General features: G+C 39.0%; 1 long non-coding RNA gene across 1 annotated transcript in view; it reads right to left on the reverse strand.

Moving 5' to 3' along the window:
• The window catches only part of LOC132344871 (uncharacterized), a 53,337-nt gene that overhangs the window by 11,566 nt on the left and 23,741 nt on the right, over positions 1–18,030 (reverse strand). Inside the window, exon 3 of the long non-coding RNA XR_009493909.1 lies at positions 12,646–12,740. This is a non-coding gene — a long non-coding RNA (uncharacterized lncRNA). The remainder of the gene's footprint in view (positions 1–12,645; positions 12,741–18,030) is intronic.

Here is an 18,030-nt window from a genome sequence, read left to right on the forward strand (position 1 = left end):
CCCACATTGCAAGCAGATTCTTGGCTGTCTGAGCCATCAGTCTGACACATCATTATCCTTGGGTTTTTCATTCACTGCCCATTTATCATGTTATTCTTTGACCTACTTCTTTCTACATGTTGAGTAAAGAAAAGATTTCCTTGAAAGAGTTCTAACATTTTTGTCATTCATTGTCACAATAGATGGGTACATTGGCAATGACTCATTAATGGTCATTCATTCACTTTTTCAATTAAAAAAATACTTATCCAGTTTGCGGCAGAAATTAAACTAGGTGCTAGGTTTTGTCCATCAAAAGACTGAAAAGAAGCATTAGACATGTAAACTGGATTAGAGTTTAGTTTGATAAATGACAAAATCTGCACTGGATCCTTTGGGAGCAAAGAGAGGAGGGACAGGAACAAATCATACCAATCCCAGTCCTTGAACAACTATAGGAGTCAGCCAGCTGATGGAGGAGGAAACAGAAAGTACAGGCAGAGGGCATGTAGGAGCAAACACAGGAGGCATAAACAAGTACGGCAAATAGGGAAAATTCCAAGCAGTTCAGCTTTGCTCATATTTCAAAATTATTGAGCACTCACTAGGTACCAGGCACTATGTTAAATCCTGGGGACTCAAAGAAAAAGAAGACACAGTCCCCACGCTGGATGAACCTATTTGCTGGGAAGGAATGGAGACACAGACACAGATAAATGGACTTGTAGACACAGCAAGGGAAGGTAAGGGTAGGATGGACTGAGTAAGTAGCATCCACATATATTCACTATAATGTTTAAAACAGACAGCTAGTGGGAAGTTGCCGTAAAACACAGGGAGCCCAGCCTGGTGCTCTGTGATGACCTAGAGGGGTGGGATGGAGCGGGCAGGAGAGAGGCTGAAGAGCAAGGGAATTTATGTATAATTACGGCTGATTCACCCTGTTGTAAGGCAGAAACCAATACAACATTGTAAAGTAATTATCCTCCAATTAAAAAAAAAGAAAAGAAATTTAAAAGCAAGTCATGGTAACTCTTGGAATAGGCAAGGTGTTTTTTGGCAGATAGTGTTTAAAACAGTTGCCCCTGTTTAATTCTAGCTTCTCATGAACAGCAAAAAATCAGAACACTATAACACTTGGGGATACAGTTCTTGTTTGGAGGATATACCAATTTCCATCTTGTGTTGTCTTCCCATCACAAGCGGAGTCAGGGACTTAACTGGTGGGGCACTGTGACCCTGGCTATGGGGCTTTGATCTCATCCTAATGGCAAGAGGAGGCTTTGAAGGGACTTAAATCTGAAACTGACATGAGATGGAAATATCCCATGCTTTATGTGTTTTAATGTTCTGCTCCTTTAGCTCTAATGTCTCTTTTAAAAAGAGTTTAAAATCTGCAAAATGAATATCAGAATCATAAAATGGTAAACCTCATATAGCAATTTACTATAAAACAGAAGCTTAGATATAAAATGATGAGAGGAAGATAAAACAGATATATAAGTTACCCTTAACATCTGTGCTGAACAAATTTAAAATATCCGAATTTCAGATGCTGAGAATAACATCATGTTTGCTAGTCAGAGTCTGCTTTGGTCCATCTGAGAAAAACATGTCAGTCATTCTTAATGGGCTCTGCAAAACCCTATCCTTGTCTTTGCCAAGACTCTCATAATAGTTACATGATAAGCCCCACTGTGCTTCACAGTAAATCAGAGAGTTCCGCAGCTAAGTTACATGATAGGCCTTGCTATATTGAACAGTAAATCATGGAATTCCTCAATAAAGTTACACACTAAAACTCCCTAGCTTACTTATTTATTTTTCCCTTTATGGTATTATCTCCCAGTGGCGGATAAAGGTCAGCAATATGGCTTCTGCTCACCTCCTTCCCTTTATCCCTTTGTCATTCACATTTCTGGAGACAACTCCAAGCACCTCCTGTCACACCCAGAGAATGGTGACTATTAAACTTGCCAGAAACCCGAAAGACCTCAGAACTGGAATCCTCTTTGATGGAACGGTAAGAGTGGGAAACAAGTATGAAGAAGAGGTAGTGAAGTTAAACCCTTTGTTGTTGTTTAGCGCCTAAGATGTGTCCAACTCTTTATGACCCCATGGACTGCCCACCAGGCTCCTCTGTCCATGAGATTTTCAAGGCAAGAATACTGGAGTGGGTTGCCATTCCCTTCTCCAGGGGATCTTCCCAACCAGAATTAAACATAATTATACATAAGTCCTGCATTGCAGGTGACTTCTTTACCTGCAATTCTTTATGAGCTAAGCCACCGGGGAAGCCCTAAAACCCATTAGAAGGAGTAAAAACTATGAAGCTTTAACCTACCTTTTGTTCATGAGAAATTAATGGAATAAGGTAATAGTAACATCAGTAAGGGATCCCCAGGTGGTGCAATGATAAAAACATCTGCCTGCCAATGCAGGAGACACAAGAGACTCGGGTTCAATCCCTGTGTCAGGAAGATCCCTGGAGGAAGAAATGGCAACCCACTCCAGTATTCTTGCCTGAAAAAATTCCATGGACAGAGGAGCCTGGTGGGCTACAGCCCATGGGGTCTCAAAGAGTCACACATGACTGAGTGACTGAGCATCCACCCAACATCAGTAAACATTCTCTAATGGTAATTTAACGATTATAAACTGTTACATTATCAAGATAAAGTTTCATTTCCCTAATGATATTATGATTTAATGCATACCTACAGATACCGAGTATTTTATCCAAATATGAAAGGGTACTAATGGAGTCTGGGAGAAAGAATAATCATAGTTTGTCTACTCTCCCCTCATCCTCCTCAGGACACCAAGTGATCATAGAAATAATAAACTATGCTACTCAGTAACAGGAAACATAAGCACCAACATGAATCTGTGGACTAGCAAGAACTTTTATCACATGAGTCTACGTCTTGAGATGGATTTCATTTTGTCTAGTTATATATAACTCACATACACAAATAAGGTAGCATAAAATAAACACAGCCTACTGAGATATTAAAAAGGCAAACTAGTGTGCACTCAAACCTTAGTAAGTCTCAAATACAATTATCAGTTTCAAAACATTAGAGGTTACATCTAGCTTCTCAGAAAAGATACGCGAGCAGAGTAATATGCTGCCCGTTCATATTACTAAAACTTCATTACTCTACAAAATAGCTACAGTATATTTGTAAGTATGCTGCTGCTGCTGCTAAGTCACTTCAGTCGTGTCCGACTCTGTGCGACCACATGGACGGCAGCCCACCAGGCTCCCCCGTCCCTGGGATTCTTTCTCCAGGCAAGAACACTGGAGTAGGTTGCCATTTCCTTCTCCAATGCATGAAAGTGAAAAGTGAAAGGGAAGTCGCTCAGTCGTGTCCGACTCTGAAGACCCCATGGACTGCAGCCTACAAGACTCCTCTGTCCATGGGATTTGCCAGGCAAGAGTACTGGAGTGGGGTGCCATATACTATTATCATAAATAATGAAGCCCAAACAAAGCTGGTCAAAATAAATAAGCAAAGTACATTTTGTATTTTAATAATCTTGTTTTGACTGTGGGTTTGGGGGGAATTTTGTTGTTGTTTGTTTTGTTTGATTCTTATTTAGTTAAGGGCCAATTTCCTCAAATTGGTGACCCACACTTTTTTCTCTCAGCTGTCAATTAAATTTAATAAGAACATATTGTGTAGACAAATGATCTTATGTAAAATACTATCAGTGCAGCATTATAAGGAATAAACAATAGGAACTGCAAGCTTGATAAATTCAACATTCAGCGTATTTTACCTGGAATGTATGTATGTATTTTTTTTATTATTTATCAACATATTTAAAAAAGTCAATTTAAGTGAAGGTCCTAAGGCTTACACTTAAGCTTTTAAAAGCATATACTGTATTTTTCTTACAGAAAGAAAAATAATGTGCTTAATTTCAGTGATCCATATATAGGAAGCAGTGATTAGGAAAAATTGCTGCAAGACAAAGATTCAGCATTTATATTTATGCTTCTCCAAGCTTTTGGAGATCCATCCAGTCCATCCTAAAGGAGATCAGTCCTGGGTGTTCATTGGAAGGACTGATGCTGAAGCTGAAACTCCAATACTTTGGCCACCTCAAAGAGTTGACCATGTGAAGAGCTGACTCATTGGAAAAGACTCTGATGCTGGGAGGGATTGGGGGCAGGAGCAGAAGGGGATGACAGAGGATGAGATGGCTGGATGGCATCACCGACTTGATGGACATGAGTTTGGGTGAACTCCGGGAGTTGGTGATGGACAGGGAGGCCTGGCGTGCTGCAATTCATGGGGTTGCAAAGAGTCGGACACGACTGAGTGATTGAACTGAACTGAAGCTTTTGGATGGATGGATGTACAGATAGACAGACAGAAATACAGATACTCACAACTGACAAAAACAAAAAATAATCCACAAAAAATAAATAACTACCATTTGTTAAGCATTTCATGGATCAAGATCTGAGCTATGTGTATTTAATATATATATAATCTTTAATCCTAATAACTACACACTAGGCACATTTTTGTACATGGTCAAACTGAGGTCCGGGGTAATTAAGTAATTTTTCTAATCTTGCACAGCTTCTAAGAATCAGAACCAATAAGCTATAATGTAAAATAATTTTTTAAAAGGATACAGATATATACATATACATCATTTAACAATCAAATTGGCTGTATGCTTGAAACTGACACAATATTCTAAATCAACTATACTTCAATTAAAAAAAAAAAAAAAAGAATTAGAGCCAGGATTTACATTTAGATTTGCCTAGCTATGAAGCCTGTGTCTTATTCCTACAGTATACTTTGCATCCATATGAGATCAAGTGGTCTCATGGTGTCTCTCTGAACAGATCAGATCTCTCAAAGATGAATCAGGATCTTCTATTACTGAAAGTGAAAGAGGAGAATGAAAAAGTTGGCTCAACATTCAGAAAACTAAGATCATGGCATCCAATCCGATCACTTCATGGCAAATAGAGGGGGAAACAATGGCAACAGTGAGAAACTTTATTTTGGGGGGGCTCCAAAATCACTGCAGATGGTGACGGCATCCATGAAATTAAAAGATGCTGGCTCCTTGGAAGAAAAGCTATGACCAACCTAGATAGCATATTAAAAAGCAGAGACATTACTTTGCTGACAAAGGTCCACATAGTCAAAGCTATGGTTTTTCCAGTAGTCATGTAAGGATGTGAGAGTTGGACCATAAAGAAGGCTGAGCACCGAAGAATTGATGCTTTTGAACTGTGATGTTGGAGAAGACTCTTGAGAGTCCCTTGGACTGCAAGGAGATCCAACCAGTCCATCCTAAAGGAAATCAGTCCTGAATATTCATTGGAAGGACTGATGCTGAAGCTGAAACTCCAATACTTTGGCCACGTGATGCTAAGAACTGACTCCTTGGAAAAGACCCTGATGCTGGGAAAGATTGAAGGTGGGAGGAGAAGGGGATGACAGAGGATGAGATGGTTGGATGGCATCACCAACTCAATGGACAGGGGTTTGAGCAAGCTCTGGGAGTTGATGAAGGACAGGGAAGCCTGGTGTGCTGCAGTCCATGCGGTCGCAAAGAGCCAGACACTACAGAGTGACCAAACTGAACTGAACTTACTACTTGCCTTGTCCCAGGCAGAGCAGTGGGAAGACAAAGCTCTCTAGCTTTCCTTTATGTGATGGGCTGCTGCTGCTGCTGCTAAGTCACTTCAGTCGTGTCCGACTCTGTGCGACCCCATAGATGGTCGTTTCAAATTATGTAAAAAAAAAAGAGAGAGAGTAGAATGGTTACTTAATCCTACTACTTAATAGTTTTTCTGCAAACAGGGAGCTTGTGGTGCCTGAGGAAAACAAAATCAAAATAAGCAACAAATCTTATGAAATTTCCTCATTTGGAGAAAGATTTTCTAGTTAAAGTATCATTTAAAAAATCTTTTTTCTTTCTTTTTGGTATGTGTATACAGTATTAGGGCTTCCCTGATGGTTCACATGGTAAAGAATCTGCCTGCAAGGCAGAAGACCCGGGTTTGATCCCTGGGTCTGGAAGATCCCCAGGAGAAGGGAATGGCAATCCACTTCAGTATTCTTGCCTGGAGAATTCCATGGACAGTGGAGCCTGGTGGGCTACAGTCTGTGGGGTGGCAAAGTGTGGGACAGGACTGACTGACTGACTAACATTTTCACTTTCATCCAGTATTTAGATTATCTGTATTCAGATTCAGATTGTTTTCTTAACTATGTGGCTTGGGGTGAGAATGTGGGAGGAAAGGTGAAACATGTAGAAACTGTTTCTTTAGTAATTCAAATTTCTATGTATTGAGTTGTTTACTCATCCACATTCAAAGCAGATTTTTCCTTTTTCATGCACCACTAGTTCAAAAATAGCCATCATCAGGACACTCCTGGGACTAGCTTAGAATACAGTGGGGTGTTTTTCAAGGCTCTTAGCCATCTCTGGAATTTGAAAAGGATGGCTAGTAGATGCCTTTTTTATTTTAAATCTAATCATTTTCCTCATTGCAACCTCATCAGCTTGGAGGAAGTCTCAGCCTCTGATAATGTCTGGGCTGGGGAGTTGTTACACCACTTCCAAATCTTGGCAATGCAATAAGAACCCTTCCACCAGGAGGGGTAACATGAGGGGAAAGGAGGATATGACCCTATCTTCTCCAATTTTAAGAATTATGTCCCAGGAGTAGCATTTGGTGGTCTGTGTTTCAAAATGAGCAGGGTCTCAAAGGATAGATGGTTTCATTACGGAAATAGAAGAATTTTCTCTAACGATGCCAAGTGGTATGTCCCTTTTACTGAAGAAAGGGCAGCTCATGCTATTAGGAGAAGAAAGAGAGGGGTCTGGGGAATGTCAGTGCACTCATGCAAAGACACTGAGCTTTGGTGCAGAAGACAGAAAGGGAAACCAGTGAGTGATCACCCACCTGCCAAGTGAAGGGAGGAATAACTTGGAAAGATATGTGCAGACAATCCCCTTTTGGGCACTTTCTATGGACAATGCTGAATGTCTAAGGATAATCAGATTTTCAGGTAGGTATGCACTCTCCAAAATGTTTTTAGAAGTATATCAGCGGGAAAGTTTTCATTGTTAAAATTTCCCTTTTGACCCTAAGTCCTTGCACACAACTGCCATATTATTTGACTGGAAATATTACTTTGTTATGTCACTTCCCTGCCTTAAAAATCTCTAATGGCTTCTGTTTACTTAATGAGATAAAGTGCACAAGCTTCAGTCTGGCATTCAAAGCATTTCACTCTCAGGTCTCAGTTGACACACCCAGGTTTATAATCTACCTTGCCCACATTTATCCACTATAATTATATTCATCTATTCTCTCTCCCTTGAAAACACCCAACAGTTCTCATCTCCATGAATGTGCTTATGCCATTCCATTCTCCTAATCTGTTCTTCCACCTCTTTGCTCCTTTCAACAATGCAGAGACCCCCTAATGCCTTGTTTGAACTCACCACCACTGCAGTTATTTCTCCCACTCTAAGCTCCTATAGTATTTAATATCTGGGAAATTCATTTTGTCCTGGCTACTTGCTGCATTTTATTATCTTCATGAAAATGGTTATTTTCCTTTCTTAGAATTTTGTAAGCACTTTTCTATTCATTTTTCCTTTTTCTTTCTTTGTTAATTCCCTCACCTCCAGCACCTAGAACAGTGTTTTGAATTCAACAGATGCTCAATAAATGTTCATGATTTGAAAATTCAGGCTGAAAAAAGAAAGAATGCTAAAGAAGGAAGTTAAACATGTTGAATAATGTTTAGTTTTCACAAACATTTTTTCACATAATTTTCAAAGCAACTCTGAGAGGTGGCTAATGTTATCTCAATTTCACATGTGAAGAAAGTGAAGCTCAGAGAAATGAAAAGACACGCTAATGTGTATATAAGCCAAAGGAGGCTATATCTGTCTGTTCACTTCTAGATTCCAAATGCCCAGCACAATCTCTTGCATAGGAATATTTTATGTGCAATAAATTTGCAATAACCAACTTTTTAAAAACTAATAAATTTATTTTGGATTATGTTTTCTTCTAAATCCAAGTTCTGTATTTATGATATGAAAAAGTTTATGGATTTAGTAGATTCAGACATATTTATCAGGCAGAAAAGTAGCTTGATGCTGGTTTTCTCCTCATGAAATTTGAGAAAAGTGTTAACTCTAAACAGCAGGGAAGTACTAGAAAAATTTCCGGTGCCAACAGGGAACATAAGACAAATATATGCAACTTCAATCATGATTTAGGTCATTGTTTTCCAAAATTCAATCCCAGGAACTTTCACAGTATATCATTAGGTGTTCTCTTACTTCCATTCTTTCTTTATTGTGTGTGTTTGTGATGTTCTGCAATCAAATGTGTTTGGGAAATGCTGGTGTAAACAAAGTCTTTTTACTCTGACTTTAAATGTGCTGATACATTATGACTCTCCAGGGAGGGATAGAATAAGGTATATTTCTCCACAGGGTTTAGCCACAGAACTTTTTTCTCACAACAACTCCAAGACTAGAATTTCATAAAACAGGCTTTGAGAAACACTGTTATGAGTATGTATAGTATGAGATATTTCTTATTAGTTTCTAAAAGAAGTAGGGGTCTATTGTGATAAATTCGTAAAACTACGAATGCTGTCAAGGCTTGCATTATCTCCATATGTTCTTTAATGTGTTGGAGGGAACAGGCAGTATGACCATGGGCCTAAGGTGTTTCTACTCTTATTTCTTGGAGCTTAACACTTCGCAGTTTATTATTGTCTTCCATTCATTTGGGAACCTGACTGGGGGTGAGCAGCTCAGCTGTCTGTATACTGTGTGCAGTGAATGTTTACTGTGCTTTTCTGATCATAGTCCTTTCCCTATTCTTTTGGTAATGGCCTCCACTTTCTTTGGGGAGTTGTCTTTCTTCACCCTGTGTGATTCTAGTGGGCTGGCCAAATAACAAGCAAGGGGCTGGACAAGTGACAGTCCACTAGCCATTATTAGTCTAGTAGACAGCATGTAGTCCAAGCCAGGACAATCAGAGTCTTTCCCGAAGCTCTTTTGATTTGAATCTTTCACGCTATGTTCTAAAAGCTGGAAGACTCTGTCTCTGGAGCTTCCAGTGACCACATTCCCTTATATCAATACAATTTTTAAGAAGATAGCTAACCACAGGAAAGACTGAACACATTCAGAGACAAGTAAGGATAAGGGGAAAGAAGAGGAGAATGGAATGAGAGAAAGCAAAAATGAGAGAAAAAGAAAGTGCACAAGAGGGGGCAACAGCTGACTACACTTTGTGAATTCCTGCTTTGGGTCATATCTAAAGCATGTGTCTCTTTGGACTTCCCAGTTACATGAGTCAGTGCATTGTCTTTTTCTGCTTAACAAGTCTAAGTTCTCGTACTACCAACAAAAGCAAAGCTGCTTACTGCAATGTCAAGGTGGTTTCAAATAGTGAGCCAGGGAAATATATATTCTCTTAGCTAATTTGGTAGTTCTCTGGGTGCAAATGACAACACACTGTAGGTTTTCAAATTTATAAAAATAGTACTATTAAGGCAAGACCTTAAGAAAAATATGATCCAACCCCTGACTTTGCAGATTAAAAGATGAGGGATAGAAAACTTAGGGATAAGTGATTATTCTTAAAAATGTAATATCAACTTAAAGAACACAACCAGGACTAAACTCAAGCTCTAAGTTCTTTTCCATTTTAACATATTTTCTAATTTTGTCCTCATTTTATTTTCCATGATGCAAATGAGTAGGAAATGACATTGTATATTAGGAACCAGTTTAAGTTGGTAGAGAGAATATTGGATTTTGAGGAGGAAGTCTGAATTTGAATCCCAGGGCTGTTATCTCTTTAGGCAGGTTACTTAACCTCACTGAACTTGAGTTCTCTTACAGAGAAAATGTGACTAATAATATCACCTTGCATCCATCAAATAATGATTTCTGTAAAAGTACTTTGCAAACACTAAAATATGATTAATAAATACTCTAAAAATTACTCTCTGTCATCCTGAATATGCTTTCTTATTTTGTAGAATGAAGTTTTTACCACTCATTTCAGGGGCAGTTATCCCTTTATCCATATAGGGTAATGACCCTATATTTTGCAGTAACTGTTTGATATTACTCTTATACTGGGAAGTTCAGCCAACCTAATAGCCATAGGGCATGTTTAATTCTACACGTGCATTTCAGGACAGTAATAAAAACACATGCTGCAATTGATAGGATATGCCCAATTTTTTTGATTCATATTCCTTAAGGCAGGGTCAACTGACAGAATTCTGTCTTCTTAGCAGTCTTAACACCTGATGGAGCCTTGATTTTTCTAAATAAAAAGTCAATTTCATTGACTACCTTCCTACTATAAATCAGAATGATAATTCTTTCAAGATTATCAGAGGAGGGATGGGTACAAACTGCCAACCTAAATCTCCTTGAAAAACTTTCATTCCTATTATCTCAAATGATATAATTATAGAAAATAATTGGATATGTGTATGTGGCAAGGAAGTGGTTTTATAATTGTTTCCAAAATCAATTGCCTTTTCTATAGTAGATTATTTTTCTCTATATCAACAACATCAGAACTTTGTGACTTGCTTTGACCGATGATATTTGGGTAGAAGTGACATGGCACTTTTATGCAGAAGCTTTAAGAAGCATTAATTGACTCTGCCTCTACTGTCTTCCATGATACTAACAGTTACCCAGCTTGGGGATGCTCAAGCCTGAGTCCCAGACTGAAGAGCCAAAGCCAGCATTCAGTGAAGATGTAAAATGACTGTGAAAGGCACCTTCATTAATGTGAGCCTCTACATTTTGAGGTCTTTTGTTACAGAAGCCCAACTTGACCTAAGCTCACTGACACAGTGTTGACATGTTAAATATCCTGAGCTTCCATATAGCAGTAATATTTCCTTCTCAGTACAGATGGGCAAACTGAAGTAAAAGAAAGAAAGCCAACCTTGAGGAAAGTAAAGAAATATGTACTGAGGAAAGTAAATGTTTTGTCAGTATTTTACTGCTGGCCCTTTTCATTCTTCAGTTGAATTTTTAAATAGATAAAATTCAGAGATTTTTTTTTATTTTATTTTATTTTTAAACTTTACATAATTGTATTAGTTTTGCCAAATATCAAAATGAATCCATCACAGGTATACATGTGCTCCCCATCCTGAACCCTCCTCCCTCCTCCCTCCCCATACCATTCACCATTGCAATGGAAAGAATAAAATACTTAGGAATATATCTACCTAAAGAAACTAAAGACCTATATATAGAAAACTATAAAACACTGGTGAAAGAAATCAAAGAGGACACTAATAGATGGAGAAATATACAATGTTCATGGATTGGAAGAATCAATATAGTGAAAATGAGTATACTACCCAAAGCAATTTATAGATTCAATGCAATCCCTATCAAGCTACCAACAGTATTCTTCACAGAGCTAGAACAAATAATTTCACAATTTGTATGGAAATACAAAAAACCTCGAATAGCCAAAGCGATCTTGAGAAAGAAGAATGGAACTGGAGGAATCAACCTACCTGACTTCAGGCTCTACTACAAAGCCACAGTAGTGGTACTGGCTCACTTGAGTGGTACATACTCAAGACAGTATGGTACTGGCACAAAGACAGACATATAGATCAATGGAACAAAATAGAAAGCCCAGAGATAAATCCACGCACATATGGACACCTTATCTTTGACAAAGGAGGCAAGAATATACAATGGATTAAAGACAATCTCTTTAACAAGTGGTGCTGGGAAAACTGGTCAACCACTTGTAAAAGAATGAAACTAGAACACTTTCTAACACCAGAGATTTTTAATGATGGTCCTAAATAGATTACAACTTCAGGCATGGAACAAAAGTATTCAAATCATGCTAAACTGAGGACTCTAATATCAATCCATAGACATTTTAATGAAAATAAATCATCACACAGTAGCATTCTTGTTGTATTTGGCCAGAAAGAATAACTGCAAGTGCCCTTTTGAATTCCCCATCATAAATCCCTTCGCTGGGCCACCTTCCCTCTTTCTTTGCGAGCACATCGGTACAATGTCACTTGACCAACAAGAACTTCCTCTAAAAGGTTTGACAAGCCAAACAGCATGTAGAGTCTAACAGACAGTAGATTTACAATCCAATATGAAATAGTGTTCTTGCCTGGAGAACCCCGTGGACGAAGGAGCCTGGTGGGCTGCTATCCAGGGGGTTGCACAGAGTCGGACATGACTGAAGCGACTTAGCATGCATGTATGCATTGGAGAAGGAAATGGCAACCCACTCCAGTGTTCTTGCCTGGGTGGGCTGCTGTCTATGGGTCACACAGAGTCGGACATGACTGAAGCGACTTGGCAGCAGCAGCATGAGATAGTTATCACTTTTACATGGAAACCTAGGCAATGCATATCTGAGCAGATTATTACAGGGTGTTTATCTCTCACTCAAAGGCAAAGGATGAACATGCTTGCCTTTCCCTCAGAAGAAAACTGCTTTAAAACATAAACTGCAAAGTTTGCCTCAAATGCCTTTTAAACTGTGTATCTCCAAGACAATTCTCAAATGAAAACAGTGAAGAATATGTTCAATGATTTCTAGTAAACTTAACTTACTGCTGAATTTTTCTGTCCAGGACCATAATATCAGCTCACCACAAACAATGCCTTGTTTAAGTAACGCACATTCCGTTCTAATTCGTTCATAGATTCTATCAAGAAAAAAACAAAATCATTAAAGATAAAGAAGCACCAATCCTCTAACCTGCTTTGTTGTATTTATATCTTAAGAAATTGTACCTCGAGTCACGAATTAAAAATCAGTTGTCAGCTTCCCTTAATAATTAATGTCAAAACGAACAACTGTTTCAAGTACAACACATTCCATTTAATGTTAAACAGCGTTATATTTACTGTAATTCCACCTTTCATCCTAATGTCAACTTCTAAATCTTTAATGCTTTAATCACACTTCTTTTTCTGATATCCCTTGTGAGTTCCTCAAACCAATGCCCACTCCTTTGTGATAAGGTGGGCATTTTATGCTGCAAGGGTTAGTCAGCAGCAATTGTTAATTATTAAAGAAAACAAAATATAGCTGCTGGAAAATTGTGTTTGTTCCCAGCAGGGCATGTCACCTTTAATCTCTACTGATACTGAGGCGAGTGAAGTCATAAAAGGAAATAATGCATTTCAAGAACATGGCCCCATAGAAAATTAAAGAATTTCCTATAAAATTAATAAGCCTAATTACAGATAATGTCCATATTTTCCTTTCAGTAGGTTATCCGCCTTTCTGATAGAGAGCTGGAAAGAGGGGAAGCACAGGGTGAGTTCCCAAGGAGCTGCTTAGTTGCTGGTTGGGTGGAGCAGGAAAAATGAGAAGAAAGTCAAACTTTGTATCACAGGGCTTTTGTTTTTCCTGGAAACTAATGAGAGCATGAAAGACTAATATGTGTTAAGAATGCTGTCTGCAAGGTAATGTACTTGGTGAGGTATTCTAGTTCTGTCATTGACCATGTTTGGGAGCCTTGGACCATTATTTCACCTGAGACTTCATTTCCTCACTTTTAACATGGATTACTTTGAGAATTAGTTTAAGATATTTTATGCAAAGCTCTTCATGAAATGCTTGGAACCCCAAAACCCTGCACTAAATGAATAGTTGTTGAATTGTCCCTGCAATTCTGAAAATTAGCTACTATTAACCCCACTCTCATTATTTTCCATTGTAAGCAGCTAGTGTCAGAGGACCCAAAATGTTAACTTGGTTCCTTCACACATTCAAAGACTTCAAAGACTGAGCTAAGATTATGCCCTTCATGTAGAAAAAGGACCATTTCCCACCCCCCAAAAGACAGTTGAGTAATAAGTTGATGAAGATTTATTACTCTTCTTCAATAGGTAAGTTTTTTTTTTTTTTTTTTAACTTAGTGTTTACAGAAATTCAAGTGGGAAAGATAGCTATATGGCAATTTCAAGAAGGAAGAGCCTCAGTGAACGAACAGCCCTTCAAAGTATACCAAATGTCCATATTCTTAAATGCCTGCTGTGCACTGCTCAAAACCTGCAACCTCCTTCAGGGGTCAAAAGCCACAATTACCATCCCCAAATGAGTCTGGAGTAGTGAAACTACAATAAAGGCAATTGGACAAAGCCTATTAATGCTTTGACAGTTTTTAGAGTTGACTGAGCTTTGTGGTGCTTCTGAGGAGGAGGTAATCTTATTGGGCCAGACTCTTTAGGACTCAGGAATTGAAACTGAAAAGAATCCTCACAGTAGTCCTAATGTAAAAAAAAAAAAAATTCCTAATCATATTGGTTCATAAACTATTTTGAAAATTTGTGGAATCTTACGAATAAGGAAAAAATGTACATAAGTACTTAGGTATCCTGTATGGATTTTGCTTTTAATCTAGTGACTTTTAAGAGTTTAAAGTCTCAGTTAGGCTTTAAGTCAGAGCAAGTCTTTTTATTCTATCCTCAGCCCATGTGCCTTCCCTGAGGAATGGAGTTGCCCTTGATGTGCTCAGTGGTCCTCAGGTGGCTGCTGATTGACCACTGTGGGGCTGGGTATTCCAAGAGCATAATATCTGCTCAGAATTTGTGAATTTACATCCAATGTTCCAGAATATCTGGCCCAGCCTAATGACAAAGACCCTTCAGAATGGTTACTTTTTCAATTGAACCCTTCACACTTGCTAGTCCAGTGAATAATTTCTAATAATATATCTTATATGAAATATATCTTAATATGAACTTTTGATTCACGTGAGGTTAATATATGAAGGCATTTTTATAAACTATAAGGCATATGCAACCCACAATGAAAACTCCTTGACTTTTCATTTTAAGAAAAAGATAGAAAAATGATAAGGAAATGAATACTTTCCTTTTTTTCCCCATGTTATCCTTATAGCAGCTCTCAATAATAACTCTTTTTTATGCTTAAGAAAATGCACATCATATAAATGTAAAAGTTTCTGTTTAGTATCCTAAAAATGTTTACCATACTTCTCCATGATGCAAAGATTAAATAAATTGCTGAGGTATGAAACTTGGGCAGAATATTCCTTAACGAAGATATTCCTTACTGACTTTAGATTGATGTTGTGCCAATAAGGGAAAAAAACAGCATTCAGCAGCTGCACTTTCTCAGCTGTAGGAGAATATTCCATAATGATCAGAAACTGTGCAACATAACAGGACAAATCTTAGTTGTTAAAATCATGATCTTCAGATTTAGACACACCTGAGCCCGACTTACACCCCTAGCACTTACGAGGTGTGTGACCATGGAAAATTGACTTAATGTCTCAAAGCCCTATTTGCTTCATTAATTAAAAGGAAGCATATTTCTCATGAGGCTGTTGTGTAGATTAAATGAGAGATGCAGGTTAAGTGCTTGGCATAGGTCTGATGCATAGTAAGCCATCTGTGTATGTTATCATTTGTCCTGTCGTTTATCATGTATTTATTACACATGTCCTATGAATCCCTTTAATGGTTCTTGAAAACTGAAATTCCAGGAGAGCTGAAGTAACCTATTACGATAGGCTACTCTGTCTTTTTTGAGTTTTATCTCCTTTTTCTTGAGCTTTAATCTCTTGGCTCTGTTTCTACTAATACTATGCATTTTTCCTCTCATTTCTCCAAACAGAGCAGACTTTCTGCTCAGCATTAAGGGAAACAGAGGTAAATAGGGCACAACGCCTGTTTTGATGACCTTGATATTTAGTGAGGCAGAGCAGAAAATGTCAGTGATTACCTTACACAGGTAGTATTGGAGCCCAGAGAAAGAGCACGGAGGAGATGATTCAATTGCTGGGGTGGGTGAAGAACTACAAGGAATATGACATAAGCAGCAAAGTTATCATGTGCAGAGGTAGACGGGTGAAGCTAGCCAGGCAGCCGTAAGGCCAACCATGAAGGTATAATAAACCTCAAGGATCGGAATGTCACTCTGCAGAAATGAAGAATTAATGATGTGGGGATGACGATGATCTAAGGGAAAGGGGGGAGTGGAAGATGACTTATAAGGGTGAGCCTAGAGTCATAGAGGGCCAGGATGCCAGGTCCTGAACTAGAGATGCAAAAGGAAGAGCAGAATTACAGGAAGAGAATGACTTCTGTTTGGAACACACTGAGCTGGTTTGTAAAGATGTTGAATGTCATCTGCTTCTTTTTTTCCCACCTAGAATGGGAGCTTGAGGTATGGACCCATTATTTTTCTCCCAGGCCTGCCATAGCAAAGGGCAACAAATTGGGTGGCTTAAAATTTTATTCTTTTATGGTTTTTGAGGCTATATGTCTGAAATCAGTGGGGTGACAGGCTATGCTCCCCTCTGAAGGCTCAAGGGGAGAATCCTTCCTTGACTTTTCCTGGCTTCTGGTGGTTACCAGAAATCCTTGGGTTCCTAGGCTTGTAGATGCATCACTCTAACCTCCACCTTCACTTTCACATGACACACTCCTCTCCTATGTCTGTGTCTTCTTCTTTCAAAGCTATCAGTCATTGGATTAGGGCCTACCCTAATTCAGGATGACTTCATCCTAACTTGGTTACACCTGCAAAGACCCTATTTCCAAATAAGGTCATATTCACAGGTTCTGGTGAACATGAATTTTGGAGGAACACAGCAGTACAACTCCTACATCCCATTCATGAGGATGTAATCAGTGGTTGATGGCCTTTGAAAACCCAAGGAAATCATGCACACCACCTGTACAAAACCACCACTTGATAGAGGCCACTGGAAGCACAGAAACCACAATGCATAATAATCTGCCCAGTAATGTAAGAATATCTTAGGTGTCTCTGTCCATCCTCCTGCCCAGATCCAACAGACCTTAGGAAAAGAAATGTTTCAGGGGTCTACATAAACCCTTGGAGTAGTAAAGGAAAAGCAAGAAAGTTCACTAAATCCACACTGCTTATTTAAAAGGTAGAGGAGAGGTGTGAATTAAATATTGGGATTAAGATCATATGTTCAGTTCAGTTCAGTTGCTCAGTCGTGTCCAACTCTTTGTGATCCCATGAATCGCAGCATGCCAGGCCTCCCTGTCCATCACCAACTCCCTGAGTTCACTCAGACTCACGTCCATCGAGTCAGTGATGCCATCCAGCCATCTCATCCTCTGTTGTCCCCTTCTCCTCCTGCCCCCGATCCTTCCCAGCATCAGAGTCTTTTCCAATGAGTCAACTCTTCGCATGAGGTGGCCAAACTACTGGAGTTTCAGCTTCAACATCAGTCCTTCCAAAGAAATCCCAGGGCTGATCTCCTTCAGAATGGACTAGTTGGATCTCCTTGCAGTCAAGGGACTCTCAAGAGTCTTCTCCAACACCACAGTTCAAAAGCATCAATTCTTCGGTGCTCAGCTTTCTTCACAGTCCAACTCTCACATCCATACATGACCACAGGAAAAACCATAGCCTTGACTAGACGAACCTTTGTTGGCAAAGTAATGTCTCTGCTTTTCAATATGCTATCTAGGTTGGTCATAACTTTTCTTTCAAGGAGGAAGCGTCTTTTAATTTCATGGCTGCAGTCACCATCTGCAGTGATTTTGGAGCCCCCCAAAATAAAGTCTGACACTGTTTCCACTATTTCCCCATCTATTTCCCATGAACTGATGGGACCAGATGCCATGATCTTTGTTTTCTGAATGTTGAGTTTTAAGCCAACTTTTTCACTCTTCTCTTTTACTTTCACCAAGAGGCTTTTTAGTTCCTCTTCACCTTCTGCCATAAAGGTGGTGTCATCTGCATATCTGAGTTTATTGATATTTCTCCCGGCAATCTTGATTCCAGCTTGTGCTTCTTCCAGCCCAGTGTTTCTCATGATATACTCTGCATATAAGTTAAATAAGCAGGGTGACAATATACAGCCTTGATGTACTCCTTTTCCTATTTGGAACCACTCTGTTGTTCCATGTCCAGCTCTAACTGTTGCTTCCTAACCTGCATACAAATTTCTCAAGAGGCAGGTCAGGTGGTCTGGT

Source organism: Bos taurus, chromosome 3, assembly GCF_002263795.3.
Source record: "Bos taurus isolate L1 Dominette 01449 registration number 42190680 breed Hereford chromosome 3, ARS-UCD2.0, whole genome shotgun sequence".
Lineage (NCBI taxonomy): Eukaryota > Metazoa > Chordata > Mammalia > Artiodactyla > Bovidae > Bos > Bos taurus.